Consider the following 12,785-nt stretch of genomic DNA (forward strand, 5'->3'; position numbering starts at 1 on the left):
CCTCCCCTCTGATTATTCATGGAGACACCCCAATGTTCTTCACAAGGTCACTGTTGTGTGTCAGACCAGGTCGCTGTGGCATGAGACAGAGGCCGAATGAGCTATCTCTCAGGGCAACTCCTGCCACACCCTACCTACTAAATACTGAGCCCCATCAACCTCACAGGAGGGGCTACCCAGCAGGGAAGCAGGCACCAGGTGGTGCGGTGTTGATTCATGTTGCAAAGTCATCCTGTGCCCTGGGCAGCGGCAACTTTTTGCTGACTGGAACTGGTGGTAACTGACTCTGACTGACCCTGTGCTCTGCTAAACCAGGCCCAGGGCCAGTGATATGCTGAAAGAGACACTTAGCGTACAGTGAAAACACCTACATACACTAGGGTACACTATGGGTTGGTATACCCCTGTGATTGGCATGACCTACTCTATAAGGTCCTAGTACATAATAGGGCAGGAAGATTGGAACTACCTCTAAGTCCCTAGTATATAATAGGGCATGGCAGTGTAGAGGCCAGCAGCTCTTTCTGAACATGCATGTGTGCACTGCTGAAGCCTGAGGTCAGTTTAAAAGTATCCCTGTTCCCATTCTATGCATGTTCAGCTGAGCTGCTGAAAGCCCAACAGAGCTCTTGTCTACAATAATGGATCTTTCGAAAGCAGTGCCAGGCCAAGAGGCACAAACCTGAAGCAGGAAGGAGAGTGCACCACCCTCCATGCTGAAATGTTGAGTATGGAAATCGATTCAGAAAAGGGGGTGGTGATGAACAGAGTGCCTGAATTAAGCAGACCACTCTTACCCAGTCCAAAGATCAGGGCTTGATCCATCACCGTTTTTTAGCTCACTGCACCATCCCAGCTCAGAACTTGGCTATATGCAAATTAGTCTGTTCCTGTCCCAGTGCATGATGGGAACAGGGCAAACCAAACTACCAAGCCAATTCTTTTACTGGGAAGGAAACAAGCTTCCGGGGACCAGTTTCTGCCATTTCAGGCATCTTCGGCCCGGCTTGCTTGAATCCTGATGGTGCAATGAGCAAGGGACTCACATCTGAGTATACCCTTCCACGCTTATGGTGGACAAAATGATTCAGAAAAGGGGGTGGTGATGAACAGAGTGCCTGAATTAAGCAGACCACTCTTACCCAGTCCAAAGATCAGGGCTTGATCCATCACCGTTTTTTAGCTCACTGCACCATCCCAGCTCAGAACTTGGCTATATGCAAATTAGTCTGTTCCTGTCCCAGTGCATGATGGGAACAGGGCAAACCAAACTACCAAGCCAATTCTTATACTGGGAAGGAAACAAGCTTCCGGGGACCGGTTTCTGCCATTTCAGGCGTCTTCGGCCCGGCTTGCTTGAATCCTGATGGTGCAATGAGCAAGGGACTCACATCTGAGTATACCCTTCCACGCTTATGGTGGACAAAATGATTCAGAAAAGGGGGTGGTGATGAACCAGGTTCTGAGCTGGGATGGGGCAGTGAGATAAATAACGGTGATGGATCAAGCCCTGATCTTTGGACTGGGTAAGAGTGGTCTGCTTAATTCAGACACTCTGTTCATCATCACCCCCTTTTCTGAATCGAGTATGGAAATCAGCACGGCCAGACAAACAACTTCACTAGGCCCCCATTATGGGTGCATGGCCTCCAGAAGGTCAGACGACATGCAGTAGAGGGGCAGTTAGTCGCAGGCAACAAAGGTTACCAAAACATTAGATCCTTGATTCCTCTCATAATTACCATGTTGGTCCACACAGTTGCACTTTTTTCTGAACATTATTTGAGGCAGTCATTGTTGATGGCAGCCATGAAACAGAAACTATTGCCAGTTCCTTAATGTCTTGCTCAGAAATATTGAGCTCTCATGCTTGGGTTGCAAGTGATTCAGCGTTCTTTGATAGTTCTGTGACATTACTTTAAAATTACCATTGATATGGAATTCCCTTGTGGAGGCCTTGTATATATATCTGCATGGGAGGAGATGTTAATGCTAAATTGCCAGGGACCCATTTTATTTATTTATTTATTTATTTATGCGTTTTTATATAGCGCGGATTTTACCTGAAGGCGTCAGAGCACTTCACAATAGGAACAGAAAATTATAAATGAACAAATTACAAAAGCAGACGATAAGTTACATGAGGTAAAAGTGACAATTGTGAGAAAACAAAATACATGAGGTAGCAAGCAGTGCAGTACAGGAGGAAAGAGTGACAAGTGTGCAGGTTACAGGAGAAAACAAAGTACATTTAGAGGTAATATACTGCAATATATATGCTAGACACAGAGGCACAAGAACAAACGTTACGTAGGCAAAGGTGGCACTTGTGCAAGTATCAAAAGCAAACAAAATGTGAGAGGTAGCAAACAGTGTGTTACAAGAGAAAAGTGTCGTGTGCATGTTACAAAAGAGAACCAAACACAGATGCAAGGATAATACTGCAATGAACCCATGATCTGCACAAAGCAGAAGGGACAGATGCTGGGGATATATGGGGCAGGGAACTGCAGGGTATTTTTTTTGCTGCAGCTGATATGTTGAATATAATGAATTGGGTAGGGGCTGATAATTTTGCATTTTTACATTTAGGGGTAGGAATAGTAATTCTGTAATTGATTAAATGTTTGTTTCTCATAATCTTATACAATTCCCATCACAAAGAAAAAATATAGATACTAACTTTGGGGCTCACAACTTGTTTGAATTTGAGATGGCTGTTCCTTCCCAGAAAGAGTTCAGGATTGGGATCACCCTTAAAAGATTTATACCCGTCCAGTGATAATCTTGGGTTTGCTGGAAACTGGCAGATCTACTTTATTCATGGAAAGTGTGCATACGGAGAACATGGATCTAGTCCTTATGTGCCTGTCTGAAAGGGCTGCTGAAGGGCAGGTGGTTGGTTAATTTAAGGCCGTGTGTTATGCTATTAGAAATGTGCTTTCCAAGCCACTTGCTAAGCTTCTCAGACCCCGCATTGGTTTAATAAGGAACGCTCCAGAGCAAACCCCACACTGTGTAATGCCCTGGTTAGGATTAGGAAGCCTGGATTTCGCGCTTTGATTATCACTCTGCAGAAACAGTATACATTGGCATTAAGTTCTAGGCGTGATGAAATCCTAACACAGCAATGGGAGACACTGAGGCACACTGCCCAGACTAAAAATGGTACCATCTTCTGGGGTGCAGTTAATAATATGCGTAAATTTGATCAGAGGTTGCCTCATATTGTCTGTCACATAAACAGTCAGGACTGGCTATCCCACTATTCACATATTTTTTCGGCTCCTGAGGAAAATGGCATGAGTTACTTGGTGAGACAGTTGGCTTGCCCTGAATTAATACAATTTTCGCTTTAGGAGGTGACTGGGGTAAAGCCCCAGGACCTGACGGGGTACCGATAGATATAATAAAGACTAATATTACTTTTTGGCTCCCTCTATTAATTAACTAATGTGTACAACAACCTAGCAGAGTCCAACATGACGAGCTGCTGAAAAAAGTTCAACCATAGTTCCAATTTTTAAGAAGGGTGACCGCTCTATTGACACATATCCTTACTAGACATTCCTGCAAACATTCTCGGAAGGATATTCTATATAATAGAACCAGTGATTGTGGAACCGACAATATCATCTTACATACCAGCCAATATGGTTTTCGTGCTGGAATCAGCGCAATAGAAACTAAATCTAATAATCAGGAAGTACACAGTGACCACTTTACTTAGCCTTTATGGATCTCTCTATGGCATTTGACTGTGTTAATAAATATAAGTTGTGGAAATGCCTGTTAGAAGTGGGGCTAGAAAGTGATTTTGTTAATATATTATTAGTCCTGCATAGCGATACAAATGCTAGGGTGAGGTTTGATCGGGGTGGCGAAGTCACAGATACATTTTAGACCGAGCATGGAGTAAGAAAAGGCTGTGAGCTTGTCCCTGCTGTTCATTTTTTGTATCAATAATCTCAGCTCACATTTTTATTGGTTGTCAACTGTGTCTTCCTTCCTTCGCTAATTTATGCGGATGATGCCATTTCAATGGTTCATACTCCGAAGGCTTTGTAACACCCAGTTAACTCATTCGTGGATTTTATGGCTGGTGTGGATTTGCTGACTAATTTTACGAAATGTTATATTATGTCCTGTGGTCTGAACAAGTCACACTTACCTGGCATTACTGTTGGTACCAACAGACTGATTAACATTGAAACATTCTCATATTCGGGCATCACTCGTAGTTCCTCTGGATCCTGGGCTCCACATGTATCTCAAAATAGGTCAAAACTCATGCAAGCAATACTTAACTGAATCTACCTAACCCTGTGGGGGAAGGTCTCTGAGCCCCTTGTTGCAGATTTATAAGGTTCAGTGTTTATATATTACAAATTATGGGGCAGCAATCTGGGGTTTCTCAGACACCTCCGTATTGCAAAGTGAGGAAAACAGACTTTGCAGGACAATTTTAGCAGTTCCTATTTCAACCCCCCACTACATTTGACATAGAGAGATAGAACTGACCTATCAGAGTGATTATTTGCATGAGGCTTGTAATGTTGCAGTTGTCTGTATGGCAGTTGGGGGCATTGTCGATCACCAAAGATATAATCGTTGATTCTATGGCATGTTATAAAGGACTACTAATACCCCGGTTAGCTAATGTTAAAAAAGCACTGGGGGAATTGGTATTGGTCATGCCTTTTTAGATCCCATCTCATGTTTAGATCTGGATAGGAAATGGGTGGGCTCTTTACTGTTGGCAAAGCTAAAGAAGGCCAGGTTTAATGCTGAGTCTTTAAAACCAATGGTTGCAGCCTACATGAGATTAAGTGATGAAGCCAGGACTATGACAAATGATATATAGGAGCACAGGAGTAACTGGGAGCACTCTTTATTCTTTTGCTTCAAGCCTGACATGGTTAAATACTTGTTATGCTTCTCAGTTGGGTTTCAACACAACCTCGATCTAAGAACATGCCTATGTAAGGGTACCTCAGAACAAACAATGATGCCTTTTTTGTTTTTCTGCAACTTTTATCAGCTTTTTACCAACAGGTGTTTAGTCACCTTGCTGAAGGCAAGAACTTTTAGACATTGTAGCTGAGCTTATCATTTTCTTAACCACTTCGGCGCTGATGACGAGCTCAGCTCGTCATCAGTTGCGCCGCTCGCACGCTGATGACGAGCTGAGCTCGTCATGTAACGCGGCTTTTTGAAAAAAGCCGCGCAGCGCGAAAATAGCCGCAGCGCGCATGCGGTTAAACAACTTGAGGCTGAAGAGTCCCGTGTGTGCGTTGGGCTCTTCCTTCTTGCAGCTGTTCGCTCGCAGGAACCAATGTTTTTCAAAACAACAAGAATTGATTGTTTTATCTAAGGTTAGGACTTGGAGTAGAGATTTTATAATGTTGTATGTGTTTTTATCAGGTCTACTGCTTGTTTTGCTCTAGAATTTTAAATCTGATGGATTAATGTATTTTATTCTATTCTGATCGATTTCGATGAATAAAGAAAGAAAGCAGAGATATGGAATGCGTACTAAGAGTGCCCAAACTTTCACCTACCCTGAAACTAGATCTTAAACGTTTTCATAACTGAATGAGTGATGACTAGATGGAGGATCATCGCCATTGGCCAGCCCCAAAGGTTGGTTGGCCACTTTATGGAAGAGCCAAAGAGCATGCTAAGTAATTTTGTGCCCCTCATATTCAAATCATGGTTTGGACTCCTATTGCTAGGTCTCACTGAACGTTAACAAATTCATCGGGTGTGGGGGCGAATTGAAAGGAGATGGTTCTTGCTGTTTAAATATCTTGTATTCTGAGGCACGTATTATGTTTGCCATCCAAGACAAATTTCATGATGTGGCGCAGCCTCGGTTTTCTAAGGCTATCTTGTTGGCATTTCCTTGGAAGAATGTTCACTTCGGTTGTAGTGACATATTTGAATAGTGCACTTGTAGGGTCATCATGTACCCTGCCTTCACATTAGCATTTCGCAAGAATTGGTACCACGGACACTTGCATACACGTTGTTCATTAGCCACTGTTGTTTTACCCCATGGATCCCACCAGGATCGGACTGGATTAAAGGGCAATCAGTCAGTGCCCGTGGGGCTGTTCTGATAGCTCACTGAAAGGTTTGTGGGCCTGTTTTATGGTCTTTTCTACCTGTTTATGCTTTTTAGGTCCCTGATATTGCCGCAAGCATTGCCTGTACAAAGCACAAATGCATGTAGTTTTGCATATCTTGCAGAACAACCATAAAATGTGTTATTACGTTCAACATTGCCCTATTTGGTTATCTGATTCGCTTATGTGCGCCACTTTTATTTTGGTGCCCGGGCCTATTTCATGTCCCACTCTGACCCTGGAACTCACTATAACAAGCATTTGCAATTCAATAGGTCTCGCATTTACGAGAGTTTGAGCTTATGGCAGTGTAAATGACAAAGCCTTTTATTTATGTGTTATTTTTAAAACAGATATATAAAAGGCATTTTCATTTATAGTGCCAATAGCTCAAACTGTTTCAAATTCAAGACCTTTAGCATTGCAAATGCATTCGGCGCCCGTGCTATAAAGATTTTTTTTTAAGTGGTAGGAGAGATTTGACAGGGCTTGGACAAAGCGATTTAAGAAAATAGTGCTTGGAGGCTATAAATAAAGCCTACCATGTACAAACAAATGTAACCGGGGTATCCTTATGGGAGGTTACAAAATAAGACAAAGCAGTACTAAGGAGGAACGACTAAGCCTTTTGACCAATGAAAAGCCACAGTTCACAGTGGACAATGACACAAGCCAATTAAAAATATGGACGAAGAGTGGGCAGAGCTTCAGGTCCATACTTGAATACAGCATGCCTCCCAGAGCAGCACATGCGCTGCCCAGGCTAGACCTAAAAACAGAGGCTGCCTCTCTGCTATGTTCACAAGGGCCTTGATAATATTGAACATTCATATCAGTTATCACAGGATGAATTGTCTCAGAAAACGTTTGATGAAAGACACTATTACCAAATTAATGGTACGCAGCTACAAGATGAAAGGCTGTACAGCTTGAACTGTAACTTGTGACACACAGATACAACAGCTGACTAATCTATCACAATCTATCACATTAAAGCGAGGGGGAAGCTCCCTTGGATGTAACGAACAAGGATGGGGTTGGGGGGACACCAGCCTTTCAAAAAACCAAGCAGGACTCACATCACTATCTCTCATCTTACCAAGGCCAGTAAAAAGGGTCGATAGGTAATAACTAATGTTACTATTCAAAGTTCTTTGAAGCCCACGCCTCGGTATTAAGTGCTATAAAATTAAAGGCAATAAATGATTAATCAGACACTTAGATTGAAGCGAGTGACTTGCAGATAATATACAAATTACAGCCGGAAGTGCATGACTTCTCAAGCCCCCATCCCCTACCCTCTTCGAAACTAAAGTTCGAACCAGATGTTGGTCAGCAAAATAAGGATGCACAGGGTGACAGGCGGCCCAGGTTAAGCCAGGACGAATAAACAGTGTACCGCTGTGACTTCACTTTGAGTCATAAATCATTTAATTAAAAATGTGAGCGGTCATAATTGAGCACCAAAGCTTTAATAACGCCAGGTTGTCTAAGAATCTTCGTTTTCACAGAGCATGAAAGCAAAAGAAGAGATCTGTGCTCAGATACATGGACAAGAGGTAGCCTGAAATGGCCTGGCCCACACAGACTGCACACATTCCTAGGAGCTGCGCCCCAGCGTCAACCTGCTCCGATTCCAGCCCCGTCTTTGCACTCTGCAACCTGCTCTGATTCCGGCCCCGTCATTGCACTCTGGCAAAGATCCTACGTGGTGCAAATGCTGAATGTTCACTTTCTGGGGTACAGGGGTCTAAAACAAATGGAGACCAATTTACAAAGGCATTTTCGTTGGTAAGCATACCATTCCAGCCCAATATTACTGTGTTTTTGGCATTCAGTTTTCAACAAAAGATTACGTAACAGACATAAATGCTTTTAGTACTGCGTTATTGTGTGCCACAATAGCTTACAAATTACACAGTCGCAAACACCTTCAAATGGGCATAATAAAGTCCTAAGTGGTGCAAATGCTGAATGTTCACTTTCCGGGGTACGGGGGGTCTAAAACAATTTGGGGACCAATTTACAAAGGCATTTTCGTTGGTAAGCATACTTTTACAGACCACAATTACTGTGGTTTTGGCATTCAGTTTTTCAACAAAAGACTACGTAGCAGGCATACATGGTTTTACTACTGCATTATTTTGTGCCACAATAGCTTACAAATTACACAGTCACAAACACCTTGAAATGGGCATAATAAAGCATGCCACTTACCAAGTGCAGGTGGTACATTTATTGCATGGTGGAGCGGGGAGACCCCCGGGAGCGGAGGGAGGAGGTTGTGCAAAGCAGCAAATGCTACAGAAGATGGCACTGTTGTGTGTTAAGAGAACAATAGCAAAGTAAATACCACCTTGTATAGGGACCTTGTTTCCGTTCGAAGAGCGCGGTTCGCACTTTGTTACCACCCACCACCCATGGTGGGCACTGTTACATTGTGGGTGGAAGCCGTCCAAAGAATGGGGTTCATGTTCCTTCCTGGTCCTGCGGAAGGACATCGGGAGTTCTAATGCTGATGTGGGTAACTACATGTATGCAGTGGTTGAAGTGGGGGAAAAAAGAAGAGGAACTGTGGGCGGAGACTCCGAGGGCAGGGATAACCCAAGGATTGGATCAGTGGACGGAGTCAGAGGTGTGGCATTTAAATATATTCACAAAGTGGGATATGTTTCCAATCACACAATGTCCCAAATACGCTTAAAAGTGGAATCACAACACCATTTGTCTCCAAGCCATGCAGTTTCTCTCATTAGTACTTCTCCCTTCTTCCACAAGAGCAGTTCAAACACGAATGGCAAAATATCCTAGTTTGCAAATGTTTTCTATATAATTATGGCTCAGCATATTTGCCACATAATACATCATCCACTGCATAATCTTACAGTTTTAACTAATCATTTTTGTAGTTCAAACAGATAAAAAGTTATTGTTAGACCTGGCACCTTGGCGTGGGTCTCCCTTCCACTTTTTGTTACTGTACCTCATGTGTTTTGCTGGTGTTAGCTGCTCAGAGCACTGTGCCACTGCCAATCAGTGCCACAGTGCAAGTGCTCCCTGTATAAAATGTGTATCTTGATTGGATTCCATGATTGGCTTATTTTGTTTACTGTCAGACCCCAATACCGTGCACCAGAAGTGCCCAGGGCTTGTAAATCCACATGCTGCTTGTGGGCTTGCAGCGCTGGTTGTGCCACCCACAGAAGCAGCCTTGTAAACTGTGCCTAAGGTCTGCCATTGCAGAACCTGCGTGCAGTCTGGTACTGTCTTGCTGACTGGGCAAGTGCACCCACTTGCCAGTCCCTAAACCTTCCCTTTACTTCATATCAGTCACCCCTATGGTAGGCCCAAGGGCAGGGTGCATTGTACGTATAAGGTAGATCAAGCCCTCATGTGTGTGGCATGTCCTAATAGTGAATTACAGCCATTTTCATTTTTCACTATTGTAAGGCTCTCATAGGCCAGAATGGGCTGTTAGAATTATTACATTCTATGATCCTAACAGACGCGGGGAACATGGTAGAAATTCGAGTTTAGTATGCCTGAACTCAGAATAATAAGATACATCTTTTAGTAAAGTTTATTTTAACATTCTGTGGTTGCAAATACCACTTTTAGAAAGTGGGTATTTGCTTGCCTAACCGTTTCAGCCCGCCTCTGCTAGGATGTGTATCTGCTGTCTGGGTTCTGTGATTGACAGGGCTGGGGAATTCCAGAGGACAGGGCTAGGTAGCCTGGTGGTGAATAGAGAGATTTACATCAAGATGGGTGGGAGGAGTGCACCTGGACTCTGAATAGGACTGTGCCGTTCCACCACAGTGCTGACTCCACCTCCTGTGGAGCGTCTGATGTCTCTGCCCTGCTCCCTGAAAGAAAAGTCAGAGTCATGTCCACAAAGTACTCAAGAACTGGTTTTGGCTGGGCACAGGCCCCTCTACCCCAGAGGAACAAAGGATTTAGGGGTATAAGTATTGGAACCCTGCTCCCAAGAAATTAGATCCTGCTTGACAAGAAGAAACATCTGCCTGAGGAGAAGGAACTGGGAAAGCTGTAAGGAGGAGTACTGTCCCTGACCTGGGGCATTGGCCTGCGATGGTTGCCTTGCTGCTAAAGGAGAGGAGAAAAAAAAGATTTCAAAGACTTTGCTTCAACTTGTACTTAAAATGATCTATAAGGGCTTGTGGGTGAACTTGCCCCTGAACGAAGTCCCAGGACCAGTGGCCTTCACCCGCCTTGAAGAGAGCCGCTGGAAACGCTGATTTCCCCGTAACGCTGAGGCAGGGAGCTGTGTGCGCCTCGAAGAATTGACTCGAATTCTGGGAAGTCCTGTGCAGGGTGGTCCGACTCAAGCAACGTGAATCTGTGCCCCCAACGATCCGTAGCTCGCACTGTAAAGGGAGAACACCGCCGCATGCAACGCTGTTGTTTTCACCGCATCGTCCGTGACGAACTCTGCAATAACAAGGTACTGTGAACGACTCGCACAATATTTGTGTGCGCATCGGACCGGAGCAACCCCTGCGCCTGTTTGACTCTGCTTGGCATTTTTTCATCACTGGGCGAGCCAAATAATGAGTGTGAAGCGCACAGAACTGTCAAATACGCATTTCTAACAAGAACTCCTATTGCTAATAGTATTGTGGCTCATTTTTGTCGTTATTTGGCCTTGTGTTAAGTCTCTATATAAAAATAACCATGTTTTGATATAAATCTAGTGTGGTGTCCATTTGTGGTGTTGTCACTTGATTACTGTGTATGATTACCACTGCTTAACTTACATTGCCTCTGAGATAAGCCTTGACTTCCCGCGCCATGCAACCTAGATAGTGAGCGGGGGTTATTTTGAGAGGGTAATCCCCTTGCCCTGCCTAGAGGAGAGGGTCACTGCTTGTCACTAGTACCTACCTGTGCCAACCAGAGATCCCCACATCTAACAGTTATTAAAAAATGTGACTTGAGTTGTTGCAAAATGGACGGCCCTTTGCAAAGGTTGACTGATCACCTTTCTCACTGCTGCATTTGTATGTTATACTAATACTAATGAGGCAGAATCTTTGCAGAGACTTAACCTGTGTAAAAATGGCTAAATAATAAAGTATAAGAAAATATATTGCATTACGTTGCAGCATTTTTTCCCCCATTGCTGCATAATTCCAATGGCTCCAGAGCAGTTAGCAAATGTTAAAAGTGCTTGTGCATGAAGCAGAGAGACTGTGCAGTTTGCAAACTTAGTTTGGTGTGCGTGCAAATCCTGCATTGCCGATCCTTGGTGAGTTGCATCAACTACTGCTGAAACAAGGCCAATGGAGGTACCAACGGCTGAGGTGGACTGGCCTCGATAGCTGGGCCGGCTTTAGTGCTGGTGGCACCCTGTGCAACAATGTTTGTTGGTGCTCCCAATGGTCACCTACACCTCGGATTCCCTCACTTCCACCCCTTAACATTCCCTCTCAAGTCTCCATAACCACACTCTTTCACAGATAATTTAATTTGATTTGCAGCCCACCTCATACCAGTGTACGGTGTCAGAGCACTTTACATCACACACACTACACAGAGACAATCATTTATATGTGTGTAAATCACTATATATGAAATGTTACATAAGATAAAGGACTACAAGGTGTAGAAACCACTTGACAACCATACTAGTAGGCAGTATAGTTTAATAGCTCACTGTTCTATGTTAGGATTTTAACTTATAGACTGCAAGTAACAAAAGGATCTCTCTGACAAAAGCAGTAACCTACTAACCTAGTTAACATTATGTGCACTTTGTGATTTGCATAGTACATTTTCTTTGCAGCAGGCACATTAACCCTCTGTGCAACCTTTCCAGGAGTCAACCCTTCCACTAGACACAACTCTGATCTCTCTCTAGGAAGAACATTAATCACCGAAGTTATCATGACATTTTTATTGTTGCTGAAAATTGCTGGAGGCCAGGAAGGAAGCAGCAAGTTTCTTTTACACCATAATATACTTGCAAACACTACGAACCTACCTGAAATAGGTATCCAGTGCGGTCACACCGTTTGCACCGCCCTAACCTGCACAAGGTTCATGTGACCTCAGTGACAGAGTCACAGTGACTGGATCACTGTTGCTCTAGGGTGTGCTGCTTCGTAGGCCTGCCCACAAGACTGGAGATGAACTTCAGTATGGATTGTGGTGGACAGGCCTTCAGAGATAACCCACAATTGACACCACTAGGGTACACCTGCTTGTGCTAAGACATCAGGCCTTCTAAGGTCTTTGCGGTCCTTCAAAGGTCAAGCATGGGAATATGCTCCCTGAGTAGAGTGGTCAGGTGGACTGGTCATGAAGGCTGAACCCGGTTCCCCAGTTCCAAATTTGACAGCTCTAGCCATTTTGCCACATCCTCTCCCCCACTGAACACCATACTGCCCCACTGAGAGAAACTCACACTGCCTTCAGCTACAACCAAATTGTGCCCGCTATAAACACTTGGATGTGGCTCAATTCAAATTATGCACTTGATGAGATTAGTATCCTGCCTAAAAAAAAAAGTAAAAGCAAACACTCATAGGGAGTGCAAGAGTAAGTAAAGCATGTGAAATGTAAGCAGAAACGACATGGTTACCTTAACGATCTTTCACTCACCATTCAGAAATCAGCGAGTGGTTTTACCTGAAA

The sequence above is a fragment of the Lissotriton helveticus genome, chromosome 2_1, assembly GCF_964261635.1.
Source record: "Lissotriton helveticus chromosome 2_1, aLisHel1.1, whole genome shotgun sequence".
NCBI lineage: Eukaryota > Metazoa > Chordata > Amphibia > Caudata > Salamandridae > Lissotriton > Lissotriton helveticus.